Raw genomic sequence first — 18,699 nt, 5'->3', positions numbered from 1 at the left:
GTTAAAATTTCAGTTGAACCCTTACAGTTGTCTTTTGTAAGGGCGTTGTGGCTTACACAGGGGCCTTTTTTCTGAGAATGCCGGTTTGTCAGCAGATAGTGTTGCCATGTAAAGTTACTTTTTTGCAGTGGCTCGTTCGTCTAGGGGTATGATTCTGGCTTAGGGTGCCCTTGATTCGTCAGAGAAAGTTTTCTGACTATCTGATGCTTCTGAACCATGTGAAATTTCATCACTGTAGTGGCTCGTTGGTCTAGGGGTATGATTCTCGCTTTGGGTGTGAGAAGTCCCCGGTTCAAATCCTGGACGAGCCCTTGCATGTGTCATGTGTTTTACAGGGCACTATGACTTTCATTAAAATGTCTTTCGAAGAATTCCAGTTTGTCAGCAGATAGTGTCGCCACATAAAACATTCCTTTGCATAGTGGCTTGCTGGTCTAGGAGTATTATTTTCGTTCATGCAATGAAAAATCCCAGATTCAAATTTCGGTTGAGCCCTTACAGTTGTCTGCTGTTTTGTAAGGTCTACGGGCTTACACACAGGCCTTTTTTCTGAGAATGCCAGTTCATCAGCAGATAATTTTGCCATGTAAAGTGGCTGTTACAGTAGCTAGTTGGTTTAGGGGTATGATTCTCGCTTAGGGTGCCCTTGATTCATTAGAGAAAGTTTTCTGACTATCTGATGCTTCTGAACCATGTGAAATTTCATCACTGTAGTGGCTCGTTGGTCTAGGGGTATGATTCTCGCTTTTTTGGTGAGAGAGGTCCCGGGTTCAAATCCCGGATGAGCCCTTGTGGGTGTCATGCGTTTTACAGGGCACTATGTCCTTCATAAAAATATCTTTCGAAGAACTTCAGTTTGTCAGCAGATAGTGTCGCCACATAAAACATTCCTTTGCATAGTGGCTTGCTGGTCTAGGAGTATGATTTCCGTTCATGCAATGAAAGATCCCAGATTCAAATTTCGGTTGAGCCCTTACACTTGTCTGCTGTTTTGTAAGGTCGTTGTGGCTTACACAGAGGCCTTTTTTCTGAGAATGCCAGTTTGTCAGCAGATAGTGTTGCCATATAAAGTTGCTGTTTTGCAGTGGCTCGGTGGTCTAGGGGTATGATTCTCACTTAGGGTGCCCTTGATTCGTTAGAGAAAGATTTCTGACTATCTCACGCCTTGTGAAATTCTCTCAATTTAGTGGTTCATTGGTCTATGGGTATGATTCTTGCTTCGGTTGCGAGAGGACCCGGGTTCAATTCTCGGATGAGCCCTTGCAGGTGTATTGTGTTTTACAGGGCATTATATCTTTCGTAAAAACGTCTTTCAAAGAATTCCAATTAGTCAGCAGATAGTGTCGCCACATAAAATATTTCTTGCATAGTGGCTTGCTGGTTTAAGAGTTTGATTCTCGTTCATGTCATGAGAAATCTTAGGTTCAAATTTCAGTTGAACCCTTACAGTTGTCTTTTGTTTTGTAAGGGCGTTGTGGCTTACACAGAGGCCTTTTTCTGAGAACGCCGGTTTGTCAGCAGATAGTGTTGCCATGTAAAGTGGCTATTTTGCAGTTGCTCGTTGGTCTACGGGCATGATTCTCGCTTAAGGTGCGAGAGGTCCCGTTTTCAAATCCTGGACGAACCATTGCAGAAGTCCCGGGTCCAAATGAAGCAAAAGCCCATCTGTTCCTTCTGATGTCTTGTAAAATATTCAAGCTTTTGTGGCTCGTTGGTCTAGGGGTATGATTCTCGCTTAGGGTGCGAGAGGTCCCGGGTTCAAATCCCGGACGAGCCCTTGCAGTTATTCTGTTGTTTTACAGGGCATTCTGGCTTTCATAAAAAACGTTTTTCGAAGAATTCCAGTTTGTCAGCAGATAGTGTCGGCACATAAAGCATTCCTTTGCATAGTGGTTTGGTTGTCTAGGACTATGATTCTCGTTCATGCCGTGAGAAATCCCAGATTCAAATTTCGGTTGAGCCCTTACAGTTGTCTGCTGTTTTGTAAGGGCGTTGCGGCTTACACAGAGGGCTTTTTTCTGAGAATGCCAGTTCGTCAGCTGATAGTGTTGCCATATAAAGTTACTGTATTGCAGTAGCTCGTTGGTCTAGGGGTATGATTCTCGCTTAGGGTGCCCTTGATTCGTTAGAGAAAGTTTTCTGACTATCTGATGCTTCTGACATCATGTGAAATTAATTCAATTTGGTGGCTTGTTGGTCTAGGGGTATGAATCTCGCTTCGGGTGTGAGAGGTCCCTGGTTCAAATCCCAGACGAGCCCTTACAAGTGTTATGTGTTTTACAGGGCACTATGTCTTTCATTAAAATGTCTTTCGAAGAATTCCACTTTGTCAGCAGATAGTGTCGCCACATAAAATATTTCTTGCATAGTGGCTTGTTGGTGTAGGAGTATGATTCTCGTTCATGCCGTGAGAAATCCCAGATTTAAATTTCGGTTGAGCCCTTACAGTTGTCCGCTGTTTTGTAAGGGCGTTGTGGCTGACACAGAGGCCTTTTTTCTGAGAATGCCAGTTCGTCAGCTGATAGTTTTGCCATATAAAGTTACTGTTTTGCAGTGGCTCGTTGGTCTAGGGGTATGATTCTCGCTTAGGGTGCCCTTGATTCGTTAGAGAAAGTTTTCTGACTATCTGATGCTTCTGACGCCATGTGAAATGAATTCAACTTAGTGGCTCGTTGGTCTAGGGGTATGATTCTTGCTTCGGGCGTGAGAGGTCCCGGGTTCAAATCTCGGACGAGCCCATACAGATGTTATGTGTTTTACAGGGCACTATGTCTTTCATTAAAATGTCTTTCGAAGAATTCCAGTTTGTCAGCAGATAGTGTCACCACATAAAACATTCCTTTGCATTGTGGCTTGCTGGTCTAGGAGTATGATTTTCGTTCATGCAATGAAAAATCCCAGATTCAAATTTCGGTTGAGCCCTTACACTTGTCTGCTGTTTTGTAAGGTCGTTGTGGCTTACACAGAGGCCTTTTTCTGAGAATGCCAGTTTGTCAGCAGATAGTGTTGCCATATAAAGTTGCTGTTTTGCAGTGGCTCGGTGGTCTAGGGGTATGATTCTCACTTAGGGTGCCCTTGATTCGTTAGAGAAAGATTTCTGACTATCTCACGCCTTGTGAAATTCTCTCAATTTAGTGGTTCATTGCTCTATGGGTATGATTATTGCTTCGGTTGCGAGAGGACCCGGGTTCAATTCTCGGATGAGCCCTTGCAGGTGTACTGTGTTTTACAGGGCATTATATCTTTCGTAAAAACGTCTTTCAAAGAATTCCAATTTGTCAGCAGATAGTGTCGCCACATAAAATATTTCTTGCATAGTGGCTTGCTGGTTTAAGAGTTTGATTCTCGTTCATGCCATGAGAAATCTTAGGTTCAAATTTCAGTTGAACCCTTACAGTTGTCTTTTGTTTTGTAAGGGCGTTGTGGCTTACACAGAGGCCTTTTTCTGAGAACGCCGGTTTGTCAGCAGATAGTGTTGCCATGTAAAGTGGCTATTTTGCAGTTGCTCGTTGGTCTACGGGCATGATTCTCGCTTAAGGTGCGAGAGGTCCCGTTTTCAAATCCTGGACGAACCATTGCAGAAGTCCCGGGTCCAAATGAAGCAGAAGCCCATCTGTTCCTTCTAATGTCTTGTAAAATATTTAACCTTTTGTGGCTCGTTGGTCTAGGGGTATGATTCTCGCTTAGGGTGCGAGAGGTCCCGGGTTCAAATCCCGGACGAGCCCTTGCAGTTATTCTGTTGTTTTACAGGGCATTATGGCTTTCATAAAAAACGTTTTTCGAAGAATTCCAGTTTGTCAGCAGATAGTGTCGGCACATAAAGCATTCCTTTGCATAGTGGTTTGGTTGTCTAGGACTATGATTCTCGTTCATGCCGTGAGAAATCCCAGATTCAAATTTTGGTTGAGCCCTTACAGTTGTCTGCTGTTTTGTAAGGGCGTTGTGGCTTACACAGAGGGCTTTTTTCTGAGAATGCCAGTTCGTCAGCTGATAGTGTTGCCATATAAAGTTACTGTATTGCAGTGGCTCGTTGGTCTAGGGGTATGATTCTCGCTTAGGGTGCCCTTGATTCGTTAGAGAAAGTTTTCTGACTATCTGATGCTTCTGACATCATGTGAAATTAAGTCAATTTGGTGGCTTGTTGGTCTAGGGGTATGAATCTCGCTTAGGGTGTGAGAGGTCCCGGTTCAAATCCCAGACGAGCCCTTACAGGTGTTATGTGTTTTACAGGGCACTATGTCTTTCATTAAAATGTCTTTCGAAGAATTCCACTTTGTCAGCAGATAGTGTCGCCACATAAAATATTTCTTGCATAGTGGCTTGCTGGTGTAGGAGTATGATTCTCGTTCATGCCGTGAGAAATCCCAGATTCAAATTTCGGTTGAGCCCTTACAGTTGTCCGCTGTTTTGTAAGGGCGTTGTGGCTGACACAGAGGCCTTTTTTCTGAGAATGCCAGTTCGTCAGCTGATAGTGTTGCCATATAAAGTTACTGTTTTGCAGTGGCTCGTTGGTCTAGGGGTATGATTCTCGCTTAGGGTGCCCTTGATTCGTTAGAGAAAGTTTTCTGACTATCTGATGCTTCCTACGCCATGTGAAATGAATTCAACTTAGTGGCTCGTTGGTCTAGGGGTATGATTCTCGCTTCGGGTGTGAGAGGTCCCGGGTTCAAATCCCGGACGAGCCCATACAGATGTTATGTGTTTTACAGGGCACTATGTCTTTCATTAAAATGTCTTTCGAAGAATTCCAGTTTGTCAGCAGATAGTGTCACCACATAAAACATTCCTTTGCATAGTGGCTTGCTGGTCTAGGAGTATGATTTTCGTTCATGCAATGAAAAATCCCAGATTTAAATTTCGGTTGACCCCTTACAGTTGTCCGCTGTTTTGTAAGGTCGTTGTGGCTTACACAGAGGCCTTTTTTCTGAGAATGCCAGTTTGTCAGCAGATAGTGTTGCCATATAAATTTGCTGTTTTGTAGTGGCACGGTGGTCTAGGGGTATGATTCTCACTTAGGGTGCCCTTGATTCGTTAGAGAAAGATTTCTGACTATCTGACGCCTTGTGAAATTCTCTCAATTTAGTGGTTCATTGGTCTATGGGTATGATTCTCGCTTCGGTTGCGAGAGGACCCGGGTTCAATTCTCAGATGAGCCCTTGCAGGTGTACTGTTTTTTACAGGGCATTATATCTTTCGTAAAAACGTCTTTCAAAGAATTCCAATTTGTCAGCAGATAGTGTCGCCACATAAAATATTTCTTGCATAGTGGCTTGCTGGTTTAAGAGTTTGATTCTCGTTCATGCCATGAGAAATCTTAGGTTCAAATTTCAGTTGAACCCTTACAGTTGTCTTTTGTTTTGTAAGGGCGTTGTGGCTTACACAGAGGCCTTTTTCTGAGAATGCCGGTTTGTCAGCAGATAGTGTTGCCATGTAAAGTGGCTATTTTGCAGTTGCTCGTTGGTCTACGGGCATGATTCTCGCTTAAGGTGCGAGAGGTCCCGTTTTCAAACCCTGGACGAACCATTGCAGAAGTCCCGGGTCCAAATGAAGCAAAAGCCCTGCTTCAATGTTTGTTAGATAAGGATTTCTGACCATCTTTTCCTTCTTATGTCTTGTAAAATATTCAAGCTTTTGTGGCTTGTTGGTCTAGGGGTATGATTGTTGCTTAGGGTGCAAGAGGTCCCGGGTTCAAATCCCGGACGAGCCCTTGCAGTTATTCTGTTGTTTTACAGGGCATTATAGCTTTCATAAAAAACTTTTTCGAAGAATTCCAGTTTGTCAGCAGATAGTGTCGGCACATAAAGCATTCCTTTGCATAGTGGTTTGGTTGTCTAGGACTATGATTCTCGTTCATGCCGTGAGAAATCCCAGATTCAAATTTCGGTTGAGCCCTTACAGTTGTCTGCTGTTTTGTAAGGGCGTTGTGGCTTACACAGAGGGCTTTTTTCTGAGAATGCCAGTTCGTCAGCTGATAGTGTTGCCATATAAAGTTACTGTATTGCAGTGGCTCGTTGGTCTAGGGGTATGATTCTCGCTTAGGGTGCCCTTGATTCGTTAGAGAAAGTTTTCTGACTATCTGATGCTTCTGACATCATGTGAAATTAAGTCAATTTGGTGGCTCGTTGGTCTAGGGGTATGAATCTCGCTTCGGGCCTGAGAGGTCCCGGGTTCAAATCCCAGACGAGCCCTTACAGGTGTTATGTGTTTTACAGGGCACTATGTCTTTCATTAAAATGTCTTTCGAAGAATTCCAATTTGTCAGCAGATAGTGTCGCCACATAAAACATTCCTTTGCATATTGGCTTGCTGGTCTAGGAGTATGATTCTCGTTCATGCCATGAGAAATCCTAGGTTCAAATTTCAGTTGAACCCTTACACTTGTCTTTTGTTTTGTAAGGGCGTTGTGGCTTACACAGAGGCCTTTTTTTCTGAGAATGCCGGTTTGTCAGCAGATAGTGTTGCCATGTAAAGTTACTGTTTTGCAGTGGCTCGTTGGTCTAGGGGTATGATTCTGGCTTAAGGTGCCCTTGATTCGTCAGAGAAAGTTTTCTGACTATCTGATGCTTCTGACGCCATGTGAAATTTAATCACTGTAGCTGCTCGTTGGTCTAGGGGTATGATTCTCGCCTTGTGAAAATCTCTCAATTTAGTGGTTCATTGGTCTATGGGTATGATTCTCGATTCGGTTGCGAGAGGACCCGGATTCAATTCTCAGATGAGCCCTTGCAGGTGTACTGTGTTTTACAGGGCATTATATCTTTCGTAAAAACGTCTTTCAAAGAATTCCAATTTGTCAGCAGATAGTACATATATAACATAAAATATTTCTTGCATAGTGGCTTGCTGGTTTAAGAGTTTGATTCTCGTTCATGCCATGAGAAATCTTAGGTTCAAATTTCAGTTGAACCCTTACAGTTGTCTTTTGTTTTGTAAGGGCGTTGTGGCTTACACAGAGGCCTTTTTCTGAGAATGCCGGTTTGTCAGCAGATAGTGTTGCCATGTAAAGTTACTGTTTTGCAGTGGCTCGTTGGTCTAGGGGTATGATTCTGGCTTAGGGTGCCCTTGATTCGTCAGAGAAAGTTTTCCGACTATCTGATGCTTCTGACGCCATGTGAAATTTAATCGCTGTAGTTGCTTGTTGGTCTAGGGGTATGATTCTTGCTTAAGGTGAGAGAGGTCCTGGGTTCAAATCCTGGACGAGCCCTTACAGATGTTATGTGTTTTATAGGGCACTATGTCTTTCATTAAAATGTCTTTCGAAGATTTCCAGTTTGTCAGCAGATAGTGTCACCACATAAAACATTCCTTTGCATAGTGGCTTGCTGGTCTAGGAGTATGATTTTCGTTCATGCAATGAAAAATCCCAGATTCAAATTTCGGTTGAGCCCTTACACTTGTCTGCTGTTTTGTAAGGTCGTTGTGGCTAACACAGAGGCCTTTTTTCTGAGAAAGCCAGTTTGTCAGCAGATAGTGTTGCCATGTAAAGTGGCTGTTTTGCAGTTGCTCGTTGGTCTACGGGCATGATTCTCGCTTAAGGTGCGAGAGGTCCCGTTTTCTAACCCTGGACGAACCATTGCAGAAGTCCCGGGTCCAAATGAAGCAAAAGCCCTGCTTCAATGTTTGTTAGATAAGGATTTCTGACCATCTGTTCCTTCTGATGTCTTGTAAAATACTCAAGCTTTTGTGGCTCGTTGGTCTAGGGGTATGATTCTCGCTTAGGGTGCGAGAGGTCCCGGGTTCAAATCCCGGACGAGCCCTTGCAGTTATTCTGTTGTTTTACAGGGCATTATGGCTTTCATAAAAAAACTTTTTCGAAGAATTCCAGTTTGTCAGCAGATAGTGTCGGCACATAAAGCATTCCTTTGCATAGTGGTTTGGTTGTCTAGGACTATGATTCTCGTTCATGCCGTGAGAAATCCCAGATTCAAATTTCGGTTGAGCCCTTACAGTTGTCCACTGTTTTGTAAGGGCGTTGTGGCTTACACAGAGGCCTTTTTCTGAGAATGTCAGTTCGTCAGCTGATAGTGTTGCCATATAAAGTTACTGTTTTGCAGTGGCTCGTTGGTCTAGGGGTATGATTCTCGTTTAGGGTGCCCTTGATTCGTTAGAGAAAGTTTTCTGACTATCTGATGCTTCTGACATCATGTGAAATGCATTCAACGTAGTGGCTCGTTGGTCTAGAGGTAATATTCTTGCTTCGTGTGTGAGAGGTCCTGGGTTCAAATCCCGGACGAGCCCTTACAGGTGTTATGTGTTTTACAGGGCACTATGTCTTTCATTAAAATGTCTTTCGAAGAATTCCAGTTTGTCAGCAGATAGTGTCGCCACATAAAACATTCCTTTGCATAGTGGCTTGCTGTTCTAGGAGTTTGATTCTCGTTCATGCAATGAAAAATCCAAGATTCAAATTTCGGTTGAGCCCTTACAGTTGTCTGCTGTTTTGTAAGGTCGTTGTGGCTTACACAGAGGCCTTTTTTCTGAGAATGCCAGTTTGTCAGCAGATAGTGTTGCCAAATAAAGTTGCTGTTCTGCAGTGGCTCGTTGGTCTAGGGGTATGATTCTCACTTAGGGTGCCCTTAATTCGTTAGAGAAAGATTTCTGACACCTTGTGAAATTCATTATGTCTTTCGTAAAAATGTCTTTTGAAGAATTCCAGTTTGTCAGCAGATAGTATTGCCATGTAAAGTGGCTGTTTTGCAGTAGCTTGGTAGTCTACGGGCTTGATTCTCGCATAAGGTGCGAGAGGTCCCGTTTTCAAATCCTGGATGAACCATTGTAGAAGTCCTGGGTCCAAATGAAGCAAAAGCCCTGCTTCAATGTTTGTTAGATAAGGATTTCTGACCATCTGTTGCTTCTGAAGTCTTGTGAAATATTCAAGCTTTTGTGGTTTGTTGGTCTAGGGGTATGATTCTCGCTTAGGGTGCCCTTGATTCCCTTTAGAGAAAGATTTCTGACTATTTGATGCTTCTGACGCCATGTAAAATCCTATCACTTTAGTGGCTCATTGGTCTAGGGGTGTGATTCTCGCTTCTGGTGTGAGAGGTCCCAGGTTCAAATACCGGATGAGACCTTGCAGGTGTACTGCGTTTTACAGCACATTATGTCTTTCATAAAAATGTCTTTCGAAGAATTCCAGTTTGCCAGCATAAAGTGTCGCCACAAAACATTACTTTGCATAGTGGCTTGCTTGTCTAGGAGTATGATTCTCGTTCATTCCGTGAGAAATAACAGGTTAAAATTTCGGTTGAGCCATTCAGCATATAGTGTTGCCCTGTAAAGTTGCTGTCTGAGAGAACTATGCTTTTAAGCCAGGGGTCACCAAACTTGTGCCTGGAGGTCTTAAAATGACAACCAAAGAGGTTGTTTACAGTTTTTTCCAGTTGTTTACACACATTTTCTGAAAGCATGTCTCATATTGTCAGAACTCTACACACAAATCACAAAACACACACACATTGGGCAAAACTCTTCAATTCTTCTGCAAAATGAAACTATAAGTTCAAAACAATGTGATTTCTTCTCAAAAAGGTATTTTGTTTTCAAATGACACACACAAGCCATCACATTAATAGATATTCATAAGATCAGTTGAACACTAATGTGCTTAATGTAAAACACTATGACCACTTCTTCTCTATTCATCATAATGACTTTCTGTAAGCCTTCTTCTGTTCAGTGTTACACTTACTACAGACAGTACATAGACCTACAGAAGTGCATTGTAAAATTTTTCGAAAATTGTTTTAATACAAAACAAACAAATACCAAATATATTTTACTGTATTTTCCTCACAAAAACAGCGTACACAGTGTTCATCCCAACCAACACAAAGTTGCAGAAAATGTGGTCTACATATACCATCAACAGAAGTATTTACTAAATACAGTTACAGTAAAAAAATGAATAAATAAAAAAACAGCTATACTGCATTCTCTTTTCTGTATTGGTGTGGCCAAGCAGTGGGGCAAATGTCACCTTGCATGGCAAATCCAGCCACGAAAAGCATCAACTGCTATAGCTTGGAGAAGGGGTATACATGTGTTTGGATTTCGGTCATACACTTTTCATCTCTAGGCAGGAAAAAAATCCTCAATAGGTTTGAGGAATGGAGAATATGGAGAGGGAGATAAACAACTTAAAAACATGGGTGTGCAGTCAACTAGTTGTGAATCAGATGAGCTCTCAAATGTAACTCATTTTGTCGCACTATCCATTATGCCTCAAAGCTATACAGTTTTATAATTAATTTCGTTTATCTGTATAAAAAAAGCACACGCACCACCTGAACTAAGGCGCTGCTGGGATTTGAGCCCAGGATCTCCTGTTTACAAGGTATTTTGACCAGCTAAGCCACAGCGCCACAAAAATTAATTGTAAGAGACATTTGCCCGATAACAAAAATCGAAGAAGAAATAAATACACAACAAAAACCAGCATGTCAGGATGCAGAAAATGCTGACAAGACGGACGTGGTCTTTTAGAGTCTGGATGATCATGTCTCAAACCTGACCGGTAACCTGGCCTCTGTTCAAGATCAAAGCAAAAAATGCATTATTTAATTTTATTTAATCTACCCTTAATCATGTGTTAAGTGTTTTTTGGAATATCCAGTTTCATTACATCCAAACCCTCTGTCAGCTCGGAAAATGGAAATCATTTAATCTAAGATAATGGATAGCGCATTGGACTTCTTGGCTGTGAACTGAGTCATTTAAAGGTTTTGAGTTCAAGTCCCACCAGCGTTGCAAGCTTTGCCCTTTTTCTTCACTGACTTAGGAGTGGTGCGTTTCCAACATTTTTGGCATCTGTCCATCCTGTTCTGCTTTTTAATTTCATTGCGCAGTGCAGGCTCAGATACTAGGGGTACTCTACAATGAAGCCGATGACTTAATTGAGCTGTTTTAAATAAGGGAGATTAGAAAACGGTGTAGGGCCAAGTAAGCTTAAGGAATGACTCAAAGGCAACCTGTGGTTTTGGGCAAAAGTGTCTACCACCTATTGTTGAGATCACGCCTTTTGGAATCGTCGTACAAGAGCCTCTTTATGCATGTGCAAAGTAACTAAGTAGAAAGCATAGTAAATTTTGCTTTTCCCTCACTGTCTTAGATGAAACTGCGTTTGGAAGTATCGTATCCAGAGGTTTTCTTCTTTTAGTGTTAAGACTAAGTTGGCCAGAGCACCTGTCTTGGGAACAGCAGGTGCTAGATTCAAATCCAAATTGCACCTTTCCCTCAGATTTCCATTTTCCAAGCTGAATCTGGGTTTGGATGTAATGAAACTGGAGATTCCAAAAAACACTTGACACATGATTAAGGGTAGATTAAATAAAAATAAATCAATGCATTTTTTGCTTTGATCTTGAACAGAGGCCAGGTTACTGGTCAGGTTTGAGACATAATCATCCGGACTCTAAAAGACCACGTCCATCTTGTCGGCATTTTCTGCATCCTGACATGCTGGTTTTTGTTGTGTATTGGTTTGTTCTTCTTCGTTTTTTGTTATCGGGCAAATGTCTCTTACGGTCATTCATTGTGGTGCTGTGGCTTAGCTGGTCGAAGCGCCTCTCTTGTAAACAGGAGATCCTGGGCTAAATTGATCCAGGTGGTGAATGCGCTAGTTTTATAGAGCTTACCGGAATGCATAATAAAATTGTATAGCTTTGAGGCCTAATGAATAGTGCGACAAATAGACTTAAACAACCTCTTTGATTGCCATTTTAGACTTGCTGTCTTTTTTTAGTCTCTGTGTGCAAAACCGTCTTGCCTTCATTTCAGCTTTAGTGCTGTGGCTTAGTTGGTCAAAGCGCCTGTCTCGTAAACAGGAGTTCCTGGGTTCAAGTCCCAGCAGTGCCTATTGTACATGTGCCAGCGTTGCTTTTTCTTAAGAGTTACGAGTGTTTACGCAGCGGGATGTTTAGCAGTCGGTTTCTAAACAAAACTCAAATCCTTAAGAACGCTACACGTTTAAGAGGACTTTGGACGATGGCTTTATATAGCATAATGTGGTAATGCCTAACCAATTGGACTTTAATATTTCAAGTCCAGACATTCACACATGCAGCGCTGCCATTGTTAGTTTTTCTTTTTCTTTTTTCGATTAAACAATTAGCCCTTGTCAACATCGTTTGACCCTGTGGCTTAGTTGGTCAAAGCGCCTGTCTAGTAAACAGCAGATCCTGAGTTCAACTCCCAGCAGTACTTTGTCTGCAGTTGGCTGTTCTTTCATGGGCCAGAGAGTCCCAAAAAGTGCTTTTTGGTGCAGTTTCTGTGGTGCAATGGATAGCTCATTGGACCTCTAGGCTGTGAGCTGAGCCATTCAAAGGTTGTAGGTTCGAGTCCCACAAGAGTGTCAAGCTTTGCCCCTTTTCTTCACTGACTTAAGGTGTGGTGCGTTTCTAACATTTCAGGCATCTGTCCATCCCATTTTGCTTCTTTCTTTCATTGCGCAGTGCAGGCTCAGATACTAGGGGTACACTACAATGAAGCCGATGACTTAATTGAGCTGTTTTAAATAAGGAAGATTATAAAACGGTGCAAGGCCGAGTGGACTTAAGGAATGACTCGAAGGCAACCTGTGGTTTAGGGCAAAAGTGACCGCCACCTATTGTTAAGATCACACCTTTTGGATTTGTCATACAAGAGCCTCTTTATGCATGTGTAAAGTAACTGAGTTGAAAGCATATTAAATTTTGCTTCCCCCCACTGTCTTAGATGAAACTGCGTTTGGAAGTATCGTATCCACAGTTTTTTTCTTTTAGTGTTAAGACTAACGGCTGTTTCAAACCGCAAGCGCCAGCAGCGCGTGTTTTTTCGGCGTCCATGTTAACAGATTAGAGCTTTCATACTGCACGCAACAGCAGCGCGTCAGAGCGAGGCGTGAGCGTCGCTGAAGCAGCAGTGCAGCGATAGTTTTGGCGCCGGGTCTATTTTTGACGCGCTGCTCACGCTCAATTAAAGTGACAGTGCATTGATAATGACCAAAACACAATGAATGACAGTAAAAAAGTAGCAATTGTACCCAATAAATGCCTTAATAATGTCAACTGATTTATATATAGTCAGTTGTAACCCAGGTTACTAGTGGGTAGTACACAGCAATAGAGCAAATAGAAACACCCTTATAAATATGAAAAAAAAAACATTGGCAGAATACTCGATTAAATAATATATATTAAAATTATTTATTTATTTAAATAATTCATAATCGAGTATTAAACAGCATTCAAGGGAATAGTGCTTTAGAATAACATCATCGTGCCTTACACTATAGCAGATCAGATTTACAAACAATAACAAATCTCTCTCTCGTCTGTTAGCTTGTGTTTACCATTGCTATGGTGATTCAGTGTTCGCAAGGGAATGCAGAGATGTAAGTTTTTAAATTAATAACAGTAGAAAACTATTAGATATATATCAAGGCCTCAAGGCTCTGTTCTTGGGCCACTTCTCTTCTCCATCTACACATCATCTCTAGGACCAGTCATCCAGAGACATGGATTCTCCTACCACTGCTATGCTGATGATACCCAGCTATACCTCTCTTTTCATCCTGATGATCCCTCGGTTCCAGCTCGCATCTCAGCCTGCCTGTTGGATATTTCACACTGGATGAAAGATCATCATCTTCAGCTGAACCTCGCAAAAACGGAAATTCTTGTAGTTTCTGCTAACCCGACTCTACACCATAATTTTTCAATCCAGATGGATGGGGCAACCATTACTGCATCCAAAATGGTGAAAAGCCTTGGAGTAACGATTGATGACCAACTAAACTTCTCTGAACACATTTCTAGAACTGCTCGATCGTGCAGATTCGCACTCTATAACATCAGAAAGATCCGACCCTTCTTTTCTGAACATGCAGCTCAACTCCTTGTTCAAGCTCTTGTTCTCTCCAAACTGGATTACTGCAACTCTCTACTAGCTGGGCTTCCAGCTAACTCTATCAAGCCTCTTCAACTGCTCCAGAATGCAGCAGACGAGTGGTCTTCAATGAACCGAAATGAGCACATGTCACTCCGCTGCTAGTCCGTTTGCACTGGCTGCCAGTTGCTGCTCGCATCAAATTCAAAGCTCTGATGTTTGCCTACAAAGTGACTTCTGGCCTTGCTCCTTCTTATCTGCTCTCACTTCTGCAGATCTATGTGCCCTCCAGAAACTTGCGTTCTGTGAACGAACGCCGCCTCGTGGTTCCATCCCAAAGAGGGAAGAAATCACTTTCGCGAATGCTCACGTTCAATCTGCCCAGTTGGTGGAATGAACTCCCTAACTGCATAAGAACAGCAGAGTCACTCGCTACTTTCAGGAAACGACTAAAAACTCAACTATTTAGTCTCCACTTCACTTCCTAATCTGCAATTGCCTCTCTGAATATCACACTAACTGTACCCACAAAAAAAAAAAATACTAATACTAATACTACTAATACTTCCCTTCTTAGACTTTACAGACCTGAAACTTGCCTACAGCACTTATTCATTGTTGCTCTTAGTTGTGTAAGTTGCTTCCTTGTCCTCATTTGTAAGTCGCTTTGGATAAAAGCGTCTGCCAAATGACTAAATGTAAATGTAAATATATATTTTAATGTTTTAAATGTGTATTAACTGTGAAAACTGACCATTAATAAGATGCTGAAATGATTTCTATCATATATCTTTAATGAAGGATTGAGAGAAAAAAACAAGATTTGTATCTGTGAGTGAAATCTGCACACGAGTGCCACCTGGAGTTTTCCTGGCTTTTCGCTTTGATTTTGAATGATTTCCTTGGTGAGTTCATGTTTTTTTTTTATTGTTTTCATTATAACATGATTAAAACTAGTGTCAAAAATGTGTTTCATTAATTAACCATTTGTTTGGTCTAGTAAAAACACAGTATTATACACAGTATTATACAAGTGATTGTGTAAAGTTTAAGTGAGAGAGTTTAAGTAAAATGCTGTCATTTGTAAAAAGAAAATGCCAAATAGGAGAAAGAAATAGGAAAAACACAGAAATTCAGCAGAGAGAAGCATATACATGGTCATTTATTGTTGCTGTTTATTTACAAATGTGTTAAGCTGAGATAATGCATACACTGTAAAATGCTAATGGTTTTTTTCTCCCCTTTGTTTGTTTGCTTGTGCATCTTCTTCTGGTTTTTCATTGGTGAGATGTTCTATTAAAGTCAGTTGCTGAATGTGATCTGCTCTGCATTCAAATTAATTGAAGTGTGAACTCTTTTCTGGATTTGGATTGTCTCAACTTCCATCGGTGCGTGTCTAATTGTGGAGTTGGACTGGCGAGCCTCCCATTAAGTGGATTTTTTGGATACACCTGTTGGAAAGATACAAAGTGAAACCTATTCAGCGTCATGGTAAGAGTGTAAATTTACAACAAACTCACAAGTGCAACATCCTGGATCTCTGGAACTAAATTTGCAACCTAGTTGTTTTGCAAAAGAATCTTTTTGAGTGTTCATCACCTGTACTGGACTTTTGGGAAAATTTGAAATGTTTTAAGTAAATGTTTTATTTTCATTTTTATTTTATTTGTACATTGTTTCATTGGAGTGTTCATTTGTTGCAATATTTGAAGCTATATAGAGAGAAGTTAATTGGTTTAAGAAGGGAAACCTTGATTATATATTAAATAATAAAACAATTTTAATATTGTACTATTAAGAGGGTTTTGGACGATGGCATTATATAGCATGGTATGGTGATGCGTAACCAATTGGACTTTAAAATTTTTAAGTCTAGACATTCAAACATGCAGTGCTATCGTTTTTACCGTTTCTTTTTTCGATTAAACAATTACCCCCTGTCTGGTTTTGTGGCTTAGTTGGTCAAAACACCTGTCTAGTAAACAGAATATCCTATGTATGAATCCCAGCAGTACTTTATCTGCAGTGAGCTGTGCTTTTATGGGCCAGAGAGTACCAAAAATTGCTTTCTGTGCAACAGTGCTAGAGGCAGGAGCTCTGTGGTGCAATGGATAGTGCATTGGATTTCTAGGCTGTGAGCTGAGGCCAGTGCGAGCCAGGACGAGCCGGGGCAATTGCCCAGGAGGTTAAGCAGTGAGGCCGAAATCATGTTGCGTTTCCACTGTCGGGCTAGTAGCTCGCAGCACGTCACGCAAACCCCGCCCCATAACATCCCCCGAATCAAACGTCACACAACCCGCCCACTTCAGCAGGAATCAGCCAGATAAAGCACACCATCACATCCTCACGAAACCATTCAAATAAAGACAACTGAAACAAACAATTGACACGTTACTGTACAACATTACATTTTATGTCTATACGCACATGCCTGTGTGTTCTCATTCATCATATTCATTTACTCACCGACCTACTGAATTTGAAACTAATTTTCATGTGAAGCAACACGCCCCTTCAGCTACTCCAGAACGCAGCAGCATGAGTGGTCTTTAATGAATTGAAAAGAGCACATGTCACTCCGCTACTCACCCGTTTGCACTGGCTGCCAGTTGCTGCTCGCATCAAATTCAAAGCTCTGATGTTTGCCTACAAAGCAACCTCTGGCTTTGCTCCCTCTTATCTGCTCTCACTTGTGCAGATTTATATGCCCTCAAGAAACTTGCGTTCTGTGAATAAACGTCGCCTCGTGGTTCCATCCCAAAGAGGGAAGTAATCACTTTCCCGAACTCTCACATTCAATCTGCCCAGTTGGTGGAATGAACTCCCTAACTGCAACAGAACGGCAGAGTCACTTGCTGTCTTCAAGAAACGACTAAAAACTCAACTATTTAGTCTCCACTTCACTTCCTAATCTGCAATTGCCTCTAGCTATACCACTAACTGTACTCAAAAAAAAACATTACTACATTACTAATGCTTTCCTTTTTAGACTTTACAGCCCTGAAACTTGCCTACAGCACTTATTTATTGTTGCTCTTATAGTTGTGAAAATTTCTTCCTTGTCCTCATTTGTAAGTTGCTTTGGATAAAAGCGTCTGCTAAATGACTAAATGTAAATGTAAAACAGCGAGCTGTGTACACGCCCCCAAAATGACACATTATAACACATCATAATAAAAAATCTGAATTGTTTTTTGAACTGAACCTAAACTGGCACACTCAGAAGAACCATAATAATAATGTTAAATCATAAAAAAGGGGTAAACTATGTTACCTTTAAGCAATGTGTTAACTTTACTATTTATTCTATAATCATCAAGATTGATAAAAAAGTTCAACACATTCACACAGCAGTGAACGTGTGCACACACACACACACACACACACACACAGTTGGTACAGTAGGCCTACATACTGCATCTACCTTGGAAGAAGCGATGTGGTTCTTTAAAGTGTTGTTTTACATATGGAACCTGATTAAATTTTACTATAGTGTCTTTGTAAAAACAGCTGTCCAATCCCTGAAAATAGAAAAAAAAAGTTGTAAATAAAGAAACTGCAAAGAAACGATTCAATCATATTGAAGAAATTTGAACTAATTTTCTAACACAGCTAGCGGTCCAGGTCCCTGATGGAATATGGCTCCCCAGACATGAATTTTTCTGGATGCTTTGCTTTCGGTTTTACAACATGGCGGTTTATTAATAGGGTCGTATAAAGCAAATAGCCTAAATAAAGAGATGCATGAATGAATGTTAATTGAATCTTTTCATTATGGCATTGATCAAAATGGCTTACCTGGCTTTTCCATAGGTCCACCTGAGTTGTTTTAATGGTTTTCTAATAGTGCAGACTGATGCTTTTAACTGTATTCTTAACAGAAGCTCGCTCTGAATCTTTTTAGCAGATCGCTCATTGTCCTTGTTAAGTTTTTCGTCAATCGTTTTAAGTGCAGCACTATACAACAAACACATACAAAAATTTTATTAATAACTTTTTGACATCAGTGTTGCTGAAATACTTGATTTGACAAGATGACAATACACAATACCTGTTCATTTTCCTTGCAGTTGTTTTTCTAGGAAGGCCTACAGGTCTTTGACGTCTATAGTGTCGTCTTATAGTGGTGTTGGAGACGTGCACACCCGACTGCAACAGGAAAGCCCTGATGTCAGCAAGAGAGTGCTTTGATGTGTTGATGCATCATTTTTTTTTCACTGCAATAATTGGTTGAAATGATCTGAAATTAAATCTATAAATGAAACACAAAACGGTTATGATAGCTAAGTGATTCTGAGTCTATTTGTTAATGTGCTGCAATATGCAGAAAGGTTGTTAACTGTGCCCGATGAACTGTGAAGTTTGCGGCCATCCATTAACATGATCATCAACGTAAATGGATGAATAAAACTAGCGCACGCATTGCACTGGCAAAAATAATCATCATGATTATGAATGTGTTGCTTAAATGTTTGTATAAACGCATATTATGCAAAAAGCTTAGTTTGGTATTGTGAGAATGAAGATATCTGCACATTTGTAGTCAGTTTTTTGTAGTTAAAGTTTGCTTAACCAAAGATTGATCTTATCCACCTGTGACCCACCCATAAGTAAATATGCAGACAAGTTTTTGATTAGCTGACCGGAGCATTAACAGCACCCAGTGATATAACTGAGGAATCAAGTGGGATAAACATGATAGAGGGATTAAATGGTAAAGTACGGGGGAATCTCGACAAAAACGCAGGGTTAAGTTGCCTAAAGAAACTTTCCGGTAATAGGTCAGTAAAAAATATATATTTTATAACGTCCTCTTTTTGATAGACGTCGTCAAAC

The 18,699-nt window shown here is 41.1% G+C and overlaps 2 protein-coding genes, 1 long non-coding RNA gene and 5 other non-coding genes across 9 annotated transcripts in view; 6 read left to right on the top strand and 2 right to left on the bottom strand.

Annotated features, from left to right (window-relative positions):
- Positions 1-18,699, top strand: part of LOC137491248 (uncharacterized) — a 697,259-nt gene that overhangs the window by 595,822 nt on the left and 82,738 nt on the right. The gene's annotated exons all lie outside the window — the stretch shown is intronic.
- LOC137491174 (uncharacterized) overlaps positions 1-18,699 on the bottom strand; it is a 293,575-nt gene that overhangs the window by 222,582 nt on the left and 52,294 nt on the right. The window lies entirely within an intron of this gene.
- On the top strand, positions 1,706-1,777 carry trnap-agg (transfer RNA proline (anticodon AGG)). The gene has a single exon. It is a non-coding gene; the product is annotated as a tRNA-Pro (tRNA).
- On the top strand, positions 3,654-3,725 carry trnap-agg (transfer RNA proline (anticodon AGG)). Its single transcript has one exon. It is a non-coding gene; the product is annotated as a tRNA-Pro (tRNA).
- Positions 4,614-4,685, top strand: trnap-cgg (transfer RNA proline (anticodon CGG)). The gene has a single exon. It is a non-coding gene; the product is annotated as a tRNA-Pro (tRNA).
- On the top strand, positions 7,686-7,757 carry trnap-agg (transfer RNA proline (anticodon AGG)). The gene has a single exon. It is a non-coding gene; the product is annotated as a tRNA-Pro (tRNA).
- On the top strand, positions 11,780-11,853 carry trnat-cgu (transfer RNA threonine (anticodon CGU)). Its single transcript has one exon. It is a non-coding gene; the product is annotated as a tRNA-Thr (tRNA).
- Positions 15,165-17,380, bottom strand: LOC110439548 (uncharacterized). Its single transcript, XR_002458517.3, has 2 exons — positions 17,288-17,380; positions 15,165-15,314 (listed from the first exon to the last, which is right to left on the bottom strand). It is a non-coding gene; the product is annotated as an uncharacterized lncRNA (long non-coding RNA).

Source organism: Danio rerio, chromosome 4 (assembly GCF_049306965.1).
Source record: "Danio rerio strain Tuebingen ecotype United States chromosome 4, GRCz12tu, whole genome shotgun sequence".
Classification (NCBI taxonomy): Eukaryota; Metazoa; Chordata; class Actinopteri; order Cypriniformes; family Danionidae; genus Danio; species Danio rerio.
This window is presented reverse-complemented; position numbering and strand designations above follow the sequence as displayed.